Source organism: Helicoverpa armigera, chromosome 16, assembly GCF_030705265.1.
Source record: "Helicoverpa armigera isolate CAAS_96S chromosome 16, ASM3070526v1, whole genome shotgun sequence".
NCBI classification, from domain to species: Eukaryota; Metazoa; Arthropoda; class Insecta; order Lepidoptera; family Noctuidae; genus Helicoverpa; species Helicoverpa armigera.
Window position 1 is genome coordinate 9,734,264 of NC_087135.1, and position 18,991 is coordinate 9,753,254.

At 35.5% G+C, this 18,991-nt stretch overlaps 1 protein-coding gene and 1 long non-coding RNA gene across 2 annotated transcripts in view; both read right to left on the reverse strand.

The window, feature by feature from the left end:
- The window catches only part of LOC110372166 (uncharacterized), a 29,530-nt gene that overhangs the window by 5,335 nt on the left and 5,204 nt on the right, over positions 1–18,991 (reverse strand). The window lies entirely within an intron of this gene.
- LOC135117959 (uncharacterized) lies at positions 11,282–12,790 on the reverse strand. Its single transcript, XR_010277277.1, has 2 exons — positions 11,836–12,790; positions 11,282–11,590 (listed from the first exon to the last, which is right to left on the reverse strand). It is a non-coding gene; the product is annotated as an uncharacterized LOC135117959 (long non-coding RNA).

An 18,991-nucleotide genomic window follows, 5' to 3' on the forward strand; every position in this document is an offset into this window, starting at 1 on the left:
GCGGGTGAAGTCGTCATGCCCCAATAGTCGTCAATTAATCTAAAAACTGTTATTATTTTTTTCTACTGAACTTAAAATGGGCCGGTTTATATATCAACATATTGTTGATAATATATTGCACAATTTAAATAACAATTAGGGGTTTTAATTGTCACGGCTTCTAAGATATGTTATTTGAAACGTGTGTGCCCTAACAAAATCGATTTTTCGTGAAGTTCAGCTGTCAAAAGTGAAACTCAGCACGTGGTTTTGCGTTTTGATTTACATAACTCCAGTGGGGTCTGTGGTATGTTTCTTTGTTTAATTAGATAGTTAAGTTTATTTGCTAGCGATGTAATATGCAATTTGGAATACTTTTAACATAGAAGATATATTTTTTTAATGTGACATCTATTGGTACTTGAAAACTCCCATTTGACCCAAAACCCGTCAATTTTACAATTATTATGACGACTACTGGAACACGCTCATAAGTTGCACCTAAACTCGTCATATTGAGGATATTTTGTGTTTTATAGTACAAAATGCGAATAAATAGCTAATATCGGGAGTTTTACAAAATTGTTAACTGTCTAGAACAAATATATTTAAGGTTTAGACTACATTTGTTCATAAAACTGCGTTTTTTTTAAGCTTTTTCTTAGGGGTAAATTTTACTCTGCTGGTTCTAGATGCACGTACACAGTCATGTTATTCGATTCAATTCATGTTTCTCATGGTATGCGTATTGTACCGCGCCTCCCTAAGGTATAAAAATTATGTCATTCAACTAGTTTTGACGCAAAAAATATTAAAATCAGTTTTAAATCTAAGATGACATAGCTTCCATCGCTGTCACTTCTTTGCTTGTCGTATTCGATAATGATGGGTAAAGAGTAATCTAAAGTAAGATTTTTTTAATTAATATTGTATGTATTTAGTGATTGCATGATCATAATTTTAATAGCAGATCATGACTGAAAAAAACTGAAAGAAAGAGGGCCTTTTAAAAGTCATAAAAGCTATAATCAAGGGGCCACACACAACATCAGATGCAGCAAGAAAATTTAAAACGCCCTTTTGAGACAACTTTAATGAAATGGTGACACAAAACCGACGATTATCCCTGTATATATATACTATAGAAATGAACCCAAGGACAATCTTCGGTTCTGTGCTAAACTATTGCTAACTATAGAGGAAAACTACTTGGGCTATTGCGTTGGGATGTTAGTGGATTAGGACATAGGAAACTATAGGAACTATGGCACCTGGAAAAAAAGTCGTGGCGGCCTGGTGGGCAAAGAATCAACCTCTCAAGTATGAGGGTGCGGGTTCGATTCCAGGTCAGGCAAGTACCAATGCAACTTATGCAACTTTTCTAAGTTTGTATGTACTTTCTAAGTATATCCTCCAATGACATGACACCAATGACTGTGTTTCGGATGGCACGTTAAACTGTAGGTCCCATCTGTCATTGAACATCCTTGGCAGCCGTTACGGGTAGTCAGAAGCCAGTAAGTCTGACACCAGTCTAACCAAGGGGTATTGGGTTGCCCGGGTAACTGGGTTGAGGAGGTCAGATAGGCAGTCGCTTCTTGTAAAGCACTGGTGACTGGTACTCAGCTGAATCCGGTTAGACTGGAAGCCGACCCCAACATAGTTGGGAAAAAAGGCTCGGAGAATGATGATGATGGGGAACTATGGCACCTGCCGATGACAATGTATAAAATACATGTTAAAATGGCAGGTGGGGCTCGCCAGCTCTCTTACTGGGCCCCCGGTAATCATTCACTAAATAGCAACAAGAGGGCAACAGGTACATGAGCGGCTGAAGGGTGAGGATACCTCGGCGGACTTTAAACGCAAATCACGCGGTCCTTGTGGGTCCAGCATCACCGGCCCACTCGCCACTTACCACAAGGCACCTTCTCTCCGAGTAGGGCTGCTGTCGGCCAATGAAGGCAAGCCAAGAGGCGGAAGACCTGTCCCCGTCATGCTTCACTCTGGCAGGCCGGAGATGGGGGACAGTATACTCTCCCTGGAGCACTCGGATATATAGCCCCGCGGGGTCGCTATTCCCCGTCATCCGCCTTAGATGCCCTGCGGGGCTTATTAGATATTATTATTATTGGGTTTGAACACTCAGTTGTACCTAATCATTTTTTTTTTATTGATACCTTTAAGACAGTTTGAACTGTCTATAGAGATTTTTGTAAATCGTACTTAGCATGCGCTAAGCAGTTCAGAAGTTTTGATGTATGACCTTACCTACATATTTATGAATGTAGTAATTATTTCGCGGAAAGCTATATAAATGAATGTGGCTTTTATTTTTTGTGAAAACTAATTATTTTATTTTACAATTTAAATATTTTAATAGTAATTATTTTACTCGTGCTACATATGCACATGACTGCATGGTTATTATGATTGAGAAATATAACATATATTTTATAGATTGATTTTGTGATTCCAAGCGATTTTTAGATAGGAATATAAATTAAAATGCAACTATGTATCTGTTTTATTGAATACCTGCTCTTTTAACAGATTATGACCTGCTGTTCTAAATAGGGATTTGGTTTTTTATGTATCTACCTACCTAATGTTTCAAAGGCACAAGTATGCTTAAAAATTTCAAGCACAAAAAATCTACATAACTTGAACCTTATGTTCAAGAGCAGAGAGTTTACATTAGCATTAAAAGTTGACGAGTACTGGGAATATTTGACGAGTATCGGTACAAATCAGACGACTATTGGTACAAATCGCCCTTTTTTTACTTTTGCCTTAATAAGTATATAAACCCATCAAAATGATTAAAAAAACATTAGTTACTTAGAATAACGAATAAATACTCTATCACGTCATGCAAAAATTTTCATTTTCTAATGAATATTTAACACACAGTAGCGCTTCAAAGTCAGTGATTTCCGAAATCCGACGAGTATTGGTACGTTTACCTTACAAACTCATCCTTGAGATTTTAAAACAGATAAATAACAGATTAAAGCTTAATATAAATAAATGCATGTAATATACATGTATGACAGCAAATGTCTGCGTACAGATTTAGTATCACTTTTTTTTGTAATTTGTGGAAAATGTAATGGGTAGTATATTTTTTTAAGTTTAGTTTTAAGAACATTTTGTGTACCAATAATATACTACTGTTTGTTTTCCCTAATAAAAAAAATACCGCCGAATTAAAGAAAACTGTTTTTTTTTCAGCATTCACAGAACATGTAGAAATAGATTGATTACTTCACTGTTTAAAAATCTCGAACCTGAAGGAGATGAAACATTGACAGATCAAAAGGCATATGGAATAGACATCTGCTGGATTTTATTAATTCGACGAACAATTGAACGTAAATGTATGTTTATATAGGTTGAGACCACCCACATACTGTAAACTTTTTGTCAGCCGATAGTCTGTTTGGTTTCATAAATCAGTATGAAGATGAATAGTACGCACATTATATTACAAAGGTCAGGTATTCAGCCGGTATGAGACTGCATGAAAACTTTGACTGGAATCAAAATTTTCTTTAGAAAAAATGCCAACCATCGGGTCAATTGTCGGCCGACTGTTTAGTCTGCAGTATATTTATAGCAGTAGTTTATATTTATATAACGTCCTTTAAAATGCATTTCTGTCACAGTGAGCAATCTCAATGAATGATTTTTATAGCAGTATTGTGTTCTGCAAAATGTGTAACAATCACTACGTATGTATATTAAAAAACGAAGACTGCCAACACGTCTGTCGATCCATTCGCATTAAACTTAGAAATTATCGCACGGTTTTTCATGCAGTTTTCACCAATAGAAAAAATGATTTATTTTGTCAGACGCTAGTCTAAAATTATAAAAGAAATCAAGTATGTCATGTCAGTAAAAATAATTATATACTCGGTCGGATTAAGAACCTCCTTTTTCAGAAATCGGATAGAATATGTGTTTGGTAGTATATGGTGACCTATACACAAATTGATGCATTTTATTTACCTACTTATAATATTGATGATCTTTGTTAAAGCTTTAGAAGCTTATTTTCATGTACAAGCGTATATAACTTGCACCACAAAACTAAAACATAGTTTTTCTCAGCAGAAGTGATCCCACCTCACCCTGTACATACACGTCTCGCTTACATAATACTAGAACAACATGGCATAATGTCGTATGCACAGCGCCAATGATTGTTATTAACAACTCTATTTTGTACGCCATAATGTCCATAATTGAAGGAAATGCGGAAGGTTGTACAAACATTTTGCTGTAATTTGTTTCTGCTTACATAGAGGTGCCTATTATGTGGTAGGACCTGTATACGTTTATCTGACTGTGCTAGAAATGTTGTGTTATGAAAAACATTTTTATTAAGTTCAAAAATTCTGCCCTTGATCACAATTAATGTCAATTTTGCATTGCAAAGATATTTTATACCGCGGTTACACTCGCGATCCGAGAGGACTACGTGCTGCACACTAGTTAAATTCCTCTTCTTCAATTTAAGAGCCCAGCTCTTCTCGGTAAATTACAATAATATCTATTACTTACTAAAAAGTTTCATCAAATTCATCCAGTAGTTTTCTCGTGATAGGTCATCAATCATTCATACCCTCATACTAATCTTTACAAACTTTCGCATTTAGGTACAATAGCAGCAGGATAAATCCATTCGTTTAAAAGTCACTGAAATAACTTATAAGTTGGAACCATTCCGAACGGGAAAACCGCAAAAGAAATAAGTGAATGTTTACTCAGAAATGTTTATTCTTGAAGAAGCAAATTTATTTTTATCCTTGTGTCATTCTTGAAGGATTACAATTTTCGTTTTTAAGACATTTAAGAACCTAATGCCCGTTTTCACCAACAATCTCTTAATCTAAGTGCCACTTACAGTAAGGGCTCTCCCAATTTTGACATAAATAACTATGTATAAGGGACACCTAAACTTTGGTGAAAACGTTCGTATTAAGTGTTCCGTAAATGCTCTTAGCGGATCCCTAAATTTAGGTATTTGTTGGTGAAAATGGGCATAAGTAACTAAGTACTTAATTCCATAATTTCCATCTAGACATTGTTTGAACAAAACAGTGGGATAAAGCTAGTCTATCTTATACTCCTAAATCAAAACAGTTGGTTCTTATGACACTTTAGCAGTACATAAAGTAGGTATTAACAAACTCGTCAGTAAATAGTTGACAGATGACACAAATTACCCAATAGCTACGCAAGACGTTTTAGTACATGCAATATTGAACTCTATGACCTGATTACTACGGTTCATTGACCGTTAATAGTGATCCGTCACTCTCACTGTAATTACGATGATGGCGACGTGCGTAAAAAGTAAAACTGTAGTAAGAAGTTTTGACTTATAGTTTCTAAGTAAAACGTGGCTGCAGAAGTAAAAAAAAGCTAAAAATCTTTACTAATTGGTACATTAGGTATTAAAAATGCGGAGATTTCTTTGTCAGCTTGTCAGTATGTTAGTCCAGTACCTACTCACGCCAAAACTACTAAACCGATTTTAAATGAAAGAAAGGTACACAGAGAAGTCAGACACAGATCTCACAGAGATTTAGCCTATTAACTTTTATCCGGGTGCAGAAAATAATACCGTGTAACCGCGGGGAATTGCAAGTGCTGCATACAGTTTTAGAAAATATGAAATGGCTGAAAAGGGGCTGAATTATGCAATGATAGCTAATGGAGATAAACCTAAAGAGCGAAATAATGATTAACTATTATATCAGGAGGAAGAAGATAATATTATAAAATAAACAAACAAACAAAGAAACACGTGACTGTCAAGCAAGACTCTACAACAAAAGTTCCAAGTATCGCTACACTGTGTCATTTTCAATGATCATATGAGTATAAGAGTAATACATGTTTGTGTATAAGTGCAGAAAACGTGACCACTCGAGACTCGGGAATGAATGATGATAGTTCATTAATGACTGAAGGTCGTGCGATTAGTGTAATTTAGCGATGGATGATAGCCGAAGGTTTGTATGGAGCTGATGACATTGTTATCAAATTGTCATGTCATGTGTGGGATGCACGTGGATTGTAAGATGCTTGTCATTGTTTGTACAAAAGACGTAAGACGGTTTGTAGATAATGATGATGAAAGTGAAGAAAATACTCGTGAAGTTACAAGTTTTTTTTTTCTAGGTTCTAAAGAGTGGGTCTCATGGAGAAGAGGAGGCAAGAAACTCCATAGACACTAAAAAAAACAATTGCTAACAATAGCTTTCAGGCAAAAGAAGTAGGAAGATTGTAATATGGAAGAACGAAAAATATGGAGGCAGATCTTACTTTTGAAAACTATTTCTAACAACTAATATTTTTTATTGACTAAAGTACCTATTTATCCCACAGTGCCTAAAGACGAAAGTCTTCAATCAGTGCGTCCTACCTGTCATGACTTACGGAGCCGAAACGTGGACACTGACGGTACGGCTGGTCCACAAGTTTAAAGTCGCTCAGCGGGCTATGGAAAGGGCTATGCTTGGCATTTCTCTGAGGGATCGCATCAGAAATGAGGTAATCCGTCAGAGAACCAAGGTCATCGACATAGCCCACCGAATCAGCAAGCTGAAGTGGCAGTGGGCTGGCCATATTAGCCGAAGAACCGATAACCGTTGGGGTAAACGAGTTCTAGAGTGGAGACCACGCCTCGGCAAGCGTAGTGTAGGACGTCCTCAGGCACGGTGGAGTGATGACTTGCGCAAGACGGCTGGCAGGAGCTGGATGCGAGTAGCCGAAAATCGATCTCAGTGGCGTGCACTTGGAGAGGCCTATGTCCAGCAGTGGACTGCGATAGGCTGATGATGAAAGTACCTATTTATGTATATTATTTGTTAGAACAACTATTGATTCAACTGTGGATTCATGTCAGCACGAAGTCATAATAATGTATTTATTCTAAGACTCGAACTAATTAAAACAATGAAACAAGATCTCGTTAGCGCTAGATGCACGAGCAATACAAGTGATTTACAGATATTATCAATGCTTAGAATAATTTATTTATTTATAACTCATTTTTTACACTTTTAAACGTTAAATATCCTACTAATATTATAAACGCGAAAGTTTGTATGTATGGATGTATGGATGTTTGTTACTCTTTCACACAAAAACTGCTGAATGGATTTTAATGAAACTTTACAATAATATAGCTTATACATCAGAATAACACATAGGCTACAATTTGTAAACATATTGTTCGAATTACTAAACCTGCGCAGACGAAGTCGCGGGCACCAGCTAGTATAAAATAAAAAAATAACTAATCCTGTCCAATTTTATTTGGGGTCGGTGCAGCATGTTTTCTCAAAATAACTTTATTACATTATTAGTTTTGGCACTTGCGTTGATGGCTTATACGGAAGCGACTTCGGCCTTTACCATCTTTCATAGATGTTTAAGGCTACTGATGATGATGAAATTATCTTAATTAGGTACCTAAATATGTGATATATTTATGCACTTAAAAAAATGAGTACATATTGTAATGAGGAGATACAGTCGAAGGCTTACTTGCGGTCAACAAGGAAAAAAACACGTGTCGTTTGCAATACATAGGTGACACTGACCTATGTACAGTGAATGCATCATCTGCCTAAACGTGCTCTGTTTATTAGTTAAAAATATCGCTTGCACATTTTTTAACATAGTTTCACAATTCGATATAAAGAGACTATTATTATTCGAAATGAATAAATAAGCATTATTTATGGAAATCCATGGGGCTATGTTCAGTGGACGTCTTATTGCTCAAATTGGTAAAAATGGTGATGATGAAATAAATAGTAGGCTTTATAAATACAGTCTTGTAGTCTAGTATGACTTGTAATATTTCCAACCACATCATTTATTTTGTTTTATTCATTCCGTTTCCACGGTCATTCTATTAAAACAGTTTTTCATTTGCAATTGACGCAAGCATAATGATGATGAGGTAGGTAAGTAGGTATGGTCGCCATAGTTTGCGTATGGTTACAAAGAATCGGATTCCCACAGTTAAGTATTACACCACACGATGACAGACTGCCTAGCTTACACGGTAGGTTTCCCAACGGAAAGGACAATTAAATAAATAGACGTTTCACACATAATTGTATAGGTATTCACCATTCTATAATTGTATAGTTATCTACAATCCTCGTAAGACTAAAACTTCCTGAGAGCTACAGAATGGTAAAAGTTACACACGATAGTCTTGTTAAAGAATGAAAGCAAATTAATCTTCAGGAAAAAAAGGTATGGGAAATAATTTCAAGTGACGAAGAAACCTACTACTTACATGTAAATAAAATTAGTATTACTGATGATAATACCAGAACTTAAATTGGCGTGAAGGAGTAATATTCGAATTAAGGGCATGGTATTTATAATATCTTACGATCTATCGATCTATAACGAATTTTCGATGTTTAGGAAAAATTGGAAGACATCATGCTTTCCATCAATAGAAATCAAAGAAGCAATGACGCAAAACAGGAGTTAGACGATTTAGCAGCGATATTTAACGGTAAACTAACGATAGACCATTAAAATATTCACGGCGTTTATCGTCGGCTTTCTAATGACCCTTATTTCACTTCGGCCATTAAGTGGGCCACTGTTACCCATTGTTGGAATTAGAGAAAATATCTGTCTCTTGATCAACTGCGTTTGTATGCAAAGTGGATAGAGAAAGGTCATGAATTTGTAGAGGACTCGAGGATCGATTTTGCTAACTCCCTATGTGCCTTGTGTCTGCCAAGTTCGGAGTTATTTCATAATTGTTGGTCACTTTAGCATTAATAGGAGCTATTTCTTTAATTAGAACCTTTTACAGATCATTCAGAGTTTTACAATATAAACAATTTCTCATAGCATTACCTAAATTTTTTACTGTGATGGCCCATTCCTGATGATCCTGTATTTGATTTCTCAAGTCGTCCATATAGGAAAGGTGCCAATACAGCATGGTATAATTTGATTTAGACTCACGCAGGTGCATGCAAATTGCTTAGATTTCCTATTCCAACGGAATAAACTGTGTAAATATATATGAATCAAACATTTGCTTTCGTCCCGTTGTTAGTATGTTTGTAACATTTTATACCTACTGACGAGATGGCTTCAATCTGAAAGTCGATAGTTCAAGGGAAAGTTTATTCTTTATAGGTTTTTGATGTTAAATTGTCTCCTTTGAATTCTCTTTTTTGTCTTTCACATACAAGTTCTATTAGTTTTACCTCTACTTTTCCATCCGTTTTGCTTTCATCTGCAAATATATCGAATTTGTATTTATGTTGGTGCCGATTTACATTCGGACAAAGGTCGCGTATAAAATTGACCTTTAGTCTTGCTTCATTATGTTTACATACTAAATAAACCATCTCCATCTTTTATTGTTGAGCCATTGTTAAAAATACCACTGTCAATCAAATTGATGGGATGAACATTCTATGTATCAGTTTTTGCACAAACTACACATGTTTTTGACCTTGAATACCGATCGTTTGGCAACAGAAATGTGATTCCGTTAGTCCCATCGTTTCGAGCCATAAAGTATCGGTATTGAATACCTGAGTGTCTTTGTTATGACGAGTGTCCATGGCATTCTACACGTTGAATATTTGATTCTGATTATTACTTATTGATTTACATATACTTACACATTTTATTTACTCACATGGCTTTTTGTTGACAATACAAATTTACCTTTTTGGTTTTTATCGGCTATGGCACAATCTGTTTTACGCTTATTGTTAAAGACTTTCGTTCTAATAATCAAAACTATGTAAAATAGTGTTTAGTGTTTATAGTAGACGTTTCACCTATTAAATTTTTAATTATCCTACAAAACAGGCCAAGGACCTCAATGAATAGGTCTTAAAACGAAATTAGAAATAACTGTCATAAAATATTTGAAACAGTGGTGTAGTGTCAGTTAAAGAATCATGTCTAGTGAAATGAACACCAATTCTTGTATAAATATTATTAATCTTATCTAATTTAAGATTTTCAAGAGCAGTTTTGTTATTTTTACTATCGTTTAAACATTTCAGACAAACAATACTAACTGTGCAAACTGTGTGGAGTAACCCTGGCACAGATGTCACATTATATTTAGAAACAATGCAGAATTAAAACATTTGGTGCATTGTATTCGCAGATCGTGATTCCCGAGGCCAAGTTATCACTAATCTGACTATCTGACTGTCAGAATTCAGACAATTGTGCACTCAATTGTTGTAATTTTCGTAATAGGGTATTTTAGTCTTGATGAGAAAAAAATTAAAAGTGTATTACAATGATTGTTTAGAGGAAAAGCAATCGGGAAATGTTAGTTTCACTTCGTAAGGTACATAAATATATTTTTTATTGCAGTTTAAAGTTTTTAGGTTTTTTTATCTGTCTTTGAACACTACGAAATGTCGCCGCCATGCTAATGACGTCATTACGGTAGTAGGGGAGAGCGGGGCTGAAAGTGCCGATTTTGACAAATCCTTTTAAGATTCGGATAAAACAAGTACTATGTCTGAAAGTAGTGGTTCATCCTAAGCCAAATTTAATCTATTTTACGAATTTAACACATTTGCACATTTTTAATAGTTTTTATGAAAATGCGATTTTTTTATACAGAGGCGGCAAGGCACTACCAACCCCAATCTGGGGCAAGTTGTGCCGTAGCTGAGGTCGGTTGTGCCGTTGATAATGCTGGGAGTTTTATATGAATGAAAATTAATTAGGAAATTAAAACACATCAGTTTTATAATAATATATTTATTCGTTATATTTTTTAATATAAATCAACAGTTTTTAAAGTTTAATTGTATAATACTAAGTATTACAATAAAAAAAAAACAAGGAAGCTTCTTATGTAATTATTCAAACATAAAAACGTATTTTTAATCAATAGTTTGTACTTATTTTTATGCGAATGAGATCAATTATTAATATGTTCCAAAATTATTAACTTTTAATCAGTCTCGAGTCTTTTAAGAAATAAAAATATGCCAAAACTAGTTACTCTCCAGGTGATTGATCAGAATAACAATTAGGACATACAAATGCTTGGTTTTCTTCATCTTCAATACATTGCAAATGGGCCCAATTCTTACATTCTCTGCATTCAATCCATTGTTCTCCAGGGGCAGAGTTAGAATAAGCATCACAACAAATGATACAGAACCATTCTTGTTCGTCATCAGAACTGTCGTCATCTTGCAATACTCTTCTCTTAGTGGGGTTTTTAGTCGGCTTTTTTGTTTGTTTACCCTTTCCCTTGCATTTTCCCGTCCCTTTTCCCTTAACCTTCTTTTTAGTTTCGCTTTCTTTTTTCTTCTTTTTACTAGCCTGTTCTTCTGCTAAAGCATTTTTCTCTGGAGTGTCCGTAAGAACAGCTGTCTTTCTTTTACGTGCTTTAGTATGTCCAATTAGTCGGGGAGGTGCTTTAGGCAGTGGTCTTATTAGCTCTGGTGAGAAAACTGCTGCATTTTTATCTCCTGTGTTATTATCAACTGATTGAGGAGGCTGGAAACTGCATATTTTCTTTCTTTCATAATAGCTCGCGTAAATATAAACAATACTGAAACAATATAGGTTGGTTAGGGTTTGGTTGTGCCGCGGCACAAGCAGCCCCACATGAACGGCACATTTTACCCCGTTTATGATAGTGTGATATTTTGTCTCCCATATAAAAATCACTGTACACAAAGCATTAAAATTACAAACTAGGATAAATAACAAACATTTTACAAAAACTCACATATTAAAAGCACGAAAAATGCTAGCTTGAGACCAAAAAGTATTGAAACGAAAATATTTACTTACGTGGCGCTGGAGGACCCTCACATGCAGTACGACTCGGTCCGCGTCGCTGACGCAACTAAAATGGCAGCCGCGTGTGCGCGACTGTTAGGCCTTACGCGACACAATACGATCGCATATATCTATCTCTTTCTGTTTTTGAGATATTCGCGTCGGCACAATTTACCCCCGGCACTTTCAGCCCCGCTCTCCCCTAAACAAAAGTGTCAGTTAAAATTTTCAATACATATCAAAATATGTATAATGCTCCTGCTCCACCTGCGTTAGCGTTAACGTTAATGTCAATGGCCAACTACACGTTACTTATTGCATTAAAAATGCGTGTTGGCTACACTTAGGTACAATTCTGCAAAGAGTTAATCCCTCATGAAGTAACGCGTTAACACACATTAAAGAGGTTAAACTCAGACACACAAAATAATTCTAAAAACTAAAGCTTTCTCATTTGACCATTCCATTACCGTGCTCGTAAAATGCAGTTACCGCTTAAACAAAGTATCTACACTCGTCCTTGCATGCGTGCAATGAGATGGCATTAATGTAGCCAACATCACTTAGCGCTCTAAGCTACGCACTAAAACCCTTTGATGTGTCCAAAAAACCGACACCCGAGTTATCGCTTAACGTTTAATGCTATTAATAATGCCATTTGTATAAATTGCCATTAAAACGTTGGCCACATCTGCGTAATGCCAAAATTTAAGGCGTTAAGACGCAGGTGGAGCAGTAGCATTACTGACAGCTGTAGTTTTTTACTAACGTAATGACGTCATGACCAAAAAACAATCATGGCGTCCGTTGTGTGCCGCGTTTTCGAGAAATACGCGCGAAATTTGAAATTATGATAAAACAATTAATTTATATTCGTACATAACGTGAGAAAAAAAATTATTTTTAATTTTTAGAGATATATTAAGACTAAAGAATTTATTTAAGATATATTTCAAAAATGCATGTAATACCCTATTGTTCAATGTTGAATCATGGAACATTTGATGTCCAACAAAAACTATAATTATGACATCTACCTCTAAATTGACCAACTATTTATTCATATTATGTGTATTGCAGATTTTGGCTTGATATTTTTTTAACAGCGTCAATATTAATAATATAATTAGGCAATTAACCATTGAATTCTAGATTGAAATATAAGCATGTTTATTTTAGTTTAATATGAGACGTATATCCCTATTCTTAGCAAATATTAACAGAAGAAACATAATCAACTTCTAAATTACATCAGAAACGGCTATCCAATAGTCCAAAGGTTCTGATGATTTCAACCTATTATTACTCTAAGCTTTTGTATTAAGAAAAATAGAACAATTCGTGTTTATGTACATACCTTCTGTAGGTATATACTGTGTATAAGTATGTATACTGTAGGTAGTTACTGTAGGTATGTAAATACTGTAGATATGCCGATTGTTGAGTAGGTCAGTAACAAAGGAAATGATAACCCAATAGGACTATTGTGAACATCTGCCAGTAATTATGACGTCAATGTATCGATAAGAGTAGATGTTATACATCATGTAATAAATAAGGGTGTTATCGGTCAAAATTATGATTCCTCTAAGGGTAAAGGTCTCGGTTTAATTCCGATCCTAATAAGCAGTAAAGTTTTGTCAAAATTCGTTAAGTAACTTTTCCGTAAAAGACTAATAAAACATCCACACTACAAAGGGTCGGCCTTTATAATATTAATGTAGTAGTGTAATTAAATGTTCTTCTAAAGATATTATAAAACGTTCAAGAAAGATTATTATATGTTGACGATCTTCTACTTAAAAACCAACATAAACTAGCAACAATTTTCAAACCGAAACAAAAAGTTCGCTTCGCTAAGTCAAGTGCAACCACTGTGCAGATTTTTTGCCACATTTTTTGCGGTTCTGATGCAAAAGATTAAGTTGCTTCCAAATTCTCTGAAGGCCAAGGTCCAAATAAACGGTAGAAAACGAGACTTGAAACCAGAAATACGAGTCAATTTACGAGTTTATACAATCAGTCTTCTAGCTATGAAATCTTTGGAAGAACTCACGGAGAAGGAAAGATAGCGGAGATGCCACAAGGAAAGTAGGTCAGGTACCTTGTAGGTCAAGTAGGCGAGTTTACCAAGTAGACCAGTTACTAGAACTAACGAAGGGTTCGGATTTCTTGTCAAATCAAAACCATTCTGTCAAAGATTCTGTTGGTGAGTGATTTTCTTTTAAAAATAATGGGCGAGTTCCATACAAGGCGCCTAAGAGCGGAGCAAGTAACGTTCCTCGTATACCGAAGACCCGCACTTTGGCGTGCTAATTTCTTAGGCGATATTGCGTTATGACATCTCCGCTCGTCATATTGTGCTCTATGGAAGAACTTCATGGTCACGCCTCTTTTGTTTTGAACATCATTTAATTTCAACTAGAATGCTGTGTCTCCAAGCAAGCGTGAATTTGTTGTTTGTAAAACCAACATTTTATCATCCAAGCGGACAAGAATTTCATGATTATGTATGTACAGTTGTTTTGGTTTACCTCCTGGTGGTATTTAGCGGCTAGCAAATATGTTAACGTTAGTGAAAAATGTTATTACAGTTCCCGTAAACTCCAAAATTCAGAACACAAGTATACGCAATCATGTGACAAATACACGAAAGAAGGAAAGATAGGACCCATACCTCTCACCAATCTACTCCTCTGAGTGACTGCTGATTCTTAGCTTGACGACAGAAAGTTTGGCGAGATATATGTATCTACATCCTTCCTAAATATGGAATATGTAATGTCACCAACAAGGTGGACAGACGACCTTATAAAGGTCGCCGGAAGACGCTGGATGCAGGTCGCCTCCAACAGGTATCTGTGGATATCTAAGGGGGAGGCCTATGTATGTTCAGCAGTGGACGTCATATGGCTGAGATGATGAATGCATTTCAATCTTTTCAAGCGATGGTTTGACAAGAGAGGAATGGCCCGATTATATAATAAGTAAGATGCTCATTTGTTATTCATGGCAATGGCCTTACCTTACAGTAACCTCTGTTAATGATGTTCTATTAAAATGTCATGTGCATACATCTTTACTGGCATTGAAGAAGTATTATACAAAGCAGTTATGAATATGGAAGAAGTTTAAATATATTTTTTGTTTAAAAATAATGTTGTTAGAACAGTTTCCTATCAAAATTTCCTACTAGAACCTCTTTGTGAACAGTCAGTATTTAAAAATATCTGATAAGCTAAAACCTTCATAAACTGCGATGCAAAAAATTTGGGGCAACTAGTTGTAACGTTTTAGCACAGGTGTGAATAAGGATTATGATAATAATTATATCATGGAAAATATTGAGAGTTTTGACTTAAAAACTTACTTCTGACGTTTACTTTTGTAACAGTTTATTTTTATCCTACTTTTCGAAGAATATTATGTTTATGTTATGGACCAAGTGATAAATTGGGCAGTATACATAATGCCCGGTCATTATGAATAATGCCCAATATGAGAGTGCAATTTGATAATAATTATTCAAACAATCAAATTGACCGGGCACTATACATATTGCCCGTGACCTTTTGGGTAAAGTAATACAAACATATTTAATTTCATTTTTTTATTGTTATTGACATTTAACTTAAAATAAACTAAATATAACACATCCCATATCAATTGACAGAGCATAGAACATGCAACATGCAGCAAGCATGGCTTCTGTCACGGCTCCGGCGCTGCGGGGCGCCGGCGCGGCGGTCCCATGCGAGCTTATCGTCGCAGATGGTTTTCACGCTCACCACCGCAGCTTCGGCTTGCTGGCCGGCTCGGCCGGCCAGCCTCAGCCGCGTCGGCGAGCGTTAAAACTACCTGCGCCTCAGCTCGCAGGCCGCCTCGCCCCTCCGTGCCTACGCGGTTTTGAATTGCACTCTAGGGGTAGGGCAGACAAGACTACGTGGAGTCGGTTTGGCAGCGATTCGTTTTCGTCACTAAGTTCAGTTTTTAATACAATGTTTTGAAACCAAATTAAATTCTACCATAAAAAAAAACGAGCCAAGAAAAATGAGATCAAGAAAAACGAGGCCGAGTTAGTAAATTAGATGACAACTGTCCAATTAATAATTTTCTGGCTAGACTTATAATTTCTCATTAAAATAGACCATATAAATTAAAACAATAATCATAAAATATGTAGCAAGTAACAGGATTTATTTATTAGAACAACTACCACCCTCGCACCGCATAAAATATAGCTTTATTATCAAATTGCCCAACTATCATATAGCAATATAATAATGCCCGTGCCATGTGATAAATAATGAAGTTAAGATAGTTATTAATCACTTGGCCCGATAAAGCTAGACATTATACATAATGCTCGGGCATTATAAATAATGCCCGAATTAATCACATGGTCCATAACATTTATACCAAACGTGACTGTCTGACATTTGTGTGAAATGTAACCAATGGAATCCGTATGAAATGCATTGAGTAAATCGATGTTGCAAAGCTGAGGTGCATCAGCATTCCTTACAGTGTCGTGCAATGCACTTGCATTTGAAATGGCGCGCCTTCCTTTTATAGGGGCAGAGAGAAACTATAATGCTTAGTCTTAGGAGAAACTTTTTATAGTACGAATACAAAATTAATCAACTCCTTCCAAAATAGTTCTAAAACATTTTTTTTTTTCAAAAAGTCGTCAGAACTTTGCTAGCGTGGTAACATGAATATAAGTATCAACTTGGCAATAAATGTTTATTTGCCTTATATTACTTTATATTATGTATAAATAAAGAATTTCATTATTATATGCACTAGTTTTTTCTCGTTTTAGGCATAACAGTAACATCACGTGAGCTATAAAATATTCTCGAATCGTAGAAATTCTATTAGGAATGTGAAAGTTTATAATTTTGTCGTTTGTATCACGTTTGAAACAATTTATGAACCTTAAGAATGTTTTAAAAATAATTAAATAATATTTGGACCGAAAACTCCAGGTTTTAATCACCAAAGGTACCAAAGGCACCAAAAGTAGTCTAATCTCATCTCTTGAGGGAACAACGTAAAACTTTGGGACATACAGCTAGCCGTCAAAGAAACAACCAGCTGAATCTTCAACACCACAAGGAACAAGCGAACAAAACTTTCACTGTCGTCTTATGCATCACAACCTGAATGACCTCAACCTCGAAAACGATAGTTATACGTCATCGAACACAAACAAAGAGCTCCTTTATCTTTTAAACAAACACTACGAAATCTTTTACCTACTTCTTCTTGTTCGCTAATCGGAGGAAAACCACTGTTTTTTGGTTGTGGTTTTTGTGATTATAACGATCTTTTGGCTTTTGCACGCAAAACTGACTACAAAGTGATTAAGTATGGTTGTCTTATTAAAACTAAAAATTAAGATATTTGCAGTTAGGTATTCATTTTACCTTTTTTTCGTTGTTTTGGATGACAAAAATAAAAACAAATAGAGCATTTCAATTATGGGTTTCAATTTTAATACAGGTATGATGTCTTGTACAAAGATTTAAATAAATAAATATTATGTAAGTAAACTAGAGTACACTACTCTGCATCTATGGAAATTGTATGATGTGCAATAAGTTTCCCAATAACCGCCATCTTCCCGCATCACATTAAAACAACATTTCCATGTCGCGGTGTGTAAACACGGCTAAAGACGTCGCTCTAAGGTTGAGTCGTGTCCTCTTTGTTCACTGAATTCAATACAACGGTGTTTTTGTCAACTTGCTTGTGATTATCACTTTATTTTCTTACTTTTATTTGACCGATAGTTTTTCTCGGCCCATAATGACGATGAAAGGTAATATGCATCTTACAAAAATCTGATATTTAGGTACCCGGTAACAGAGCGACAAAAAACAATGATTGGAATCAAGATTTACTTTTTTTAAGTTAACCACTTTCGGGTCAACTATCGACCGACTGTTTTAGTAAAATTTTAGAATAATGAATATCTGCACATTACTAAATATCAATCTATAACAACGAATAAATTTTTAATTCAATAGATTAAGAAAACATAGCATAATCCTTAAATCATTGGCTTATTTTTACTAAACAAGTTTACTACCTATCGAAGTAATAATAGGGGTTAAAGTATGAAATTGCCGATTTGTACTGAAAACCTAAATTGTATTTTTTTTTAATTTTTAACAAACTTATTTAATCAAAATAGTTGCCATTATTATCTATACATTGCGGTCATCTAATAAGAAGGTCATTTATGCCTTTACGATAGAACTCTGAGGATCTAGACTGCACAAACAGTGTGAAAGAATTTTGTTCTGCCTCCTGGGAAGAAACTTCTTGTGACGTAGATAATTGTCCAAATCACAAAAAAAAATGGTCGTCCGTTAGAGCAAGGTCTGGCGAATATGGAGGAAGACGAATAGTTTCCAACTGCAGTTCCTGAAGAGTTAAAACGGTTTATTTTGCTGTATGAGGCCTCGCGTTGTCATGGAGCAATAGCGGTGAAGGTCGATTCATGAGTCGTGGCTGTTTTACTGCTAATTTTTTCAACATTATTCGGTGTTCGGCTGGGTATCTGGGTAGTTTGACTAGGATCGGCGTTCACCGTCTCTCTTAATTTCTCGTTAATCACCTGTCAGGCGGTCTTTCTCATGGCTCGTTCTTCAAGTCGAAGTTTCCACCACGAAAGCGTTTAATCCAAAATCGCACGGCGCGTTCTTTAGCAGACACCTCTTCAAATGCAGCATTGATATTGCGGGCTGTTTCTGCCGTTCAATCCCGCGTCGGAACTCATATTCAAAAATTACTCAAATTTTCGCAGTATCCATCTTTCTTGTTTAAGTTGAATAACAAAAACAATTGAACATCGATAATCAAATGTTTCACATTTTTTAAAAGAAAAACATCACAGAAACCACGTGAAAAAAGTTCCATTCGAAAACCTCAAACCATGAAGACTCTATGGCAATTCAAAAACCTACTAGAATAAAACGGCAATTTCATACTTTAACCCCTAATACAAAGTTCATTATAAAAATACACTTTACCTACTCAGAAAAAATATGCAATCAAAACGCTATAAAAATGAGTTTTTTTCAACCGGTTCTAGTATGTACCAGTTACTGTTTTCCTGTTGGTAATTAATAGGCGCTGAACATCTGCACGATTGTGA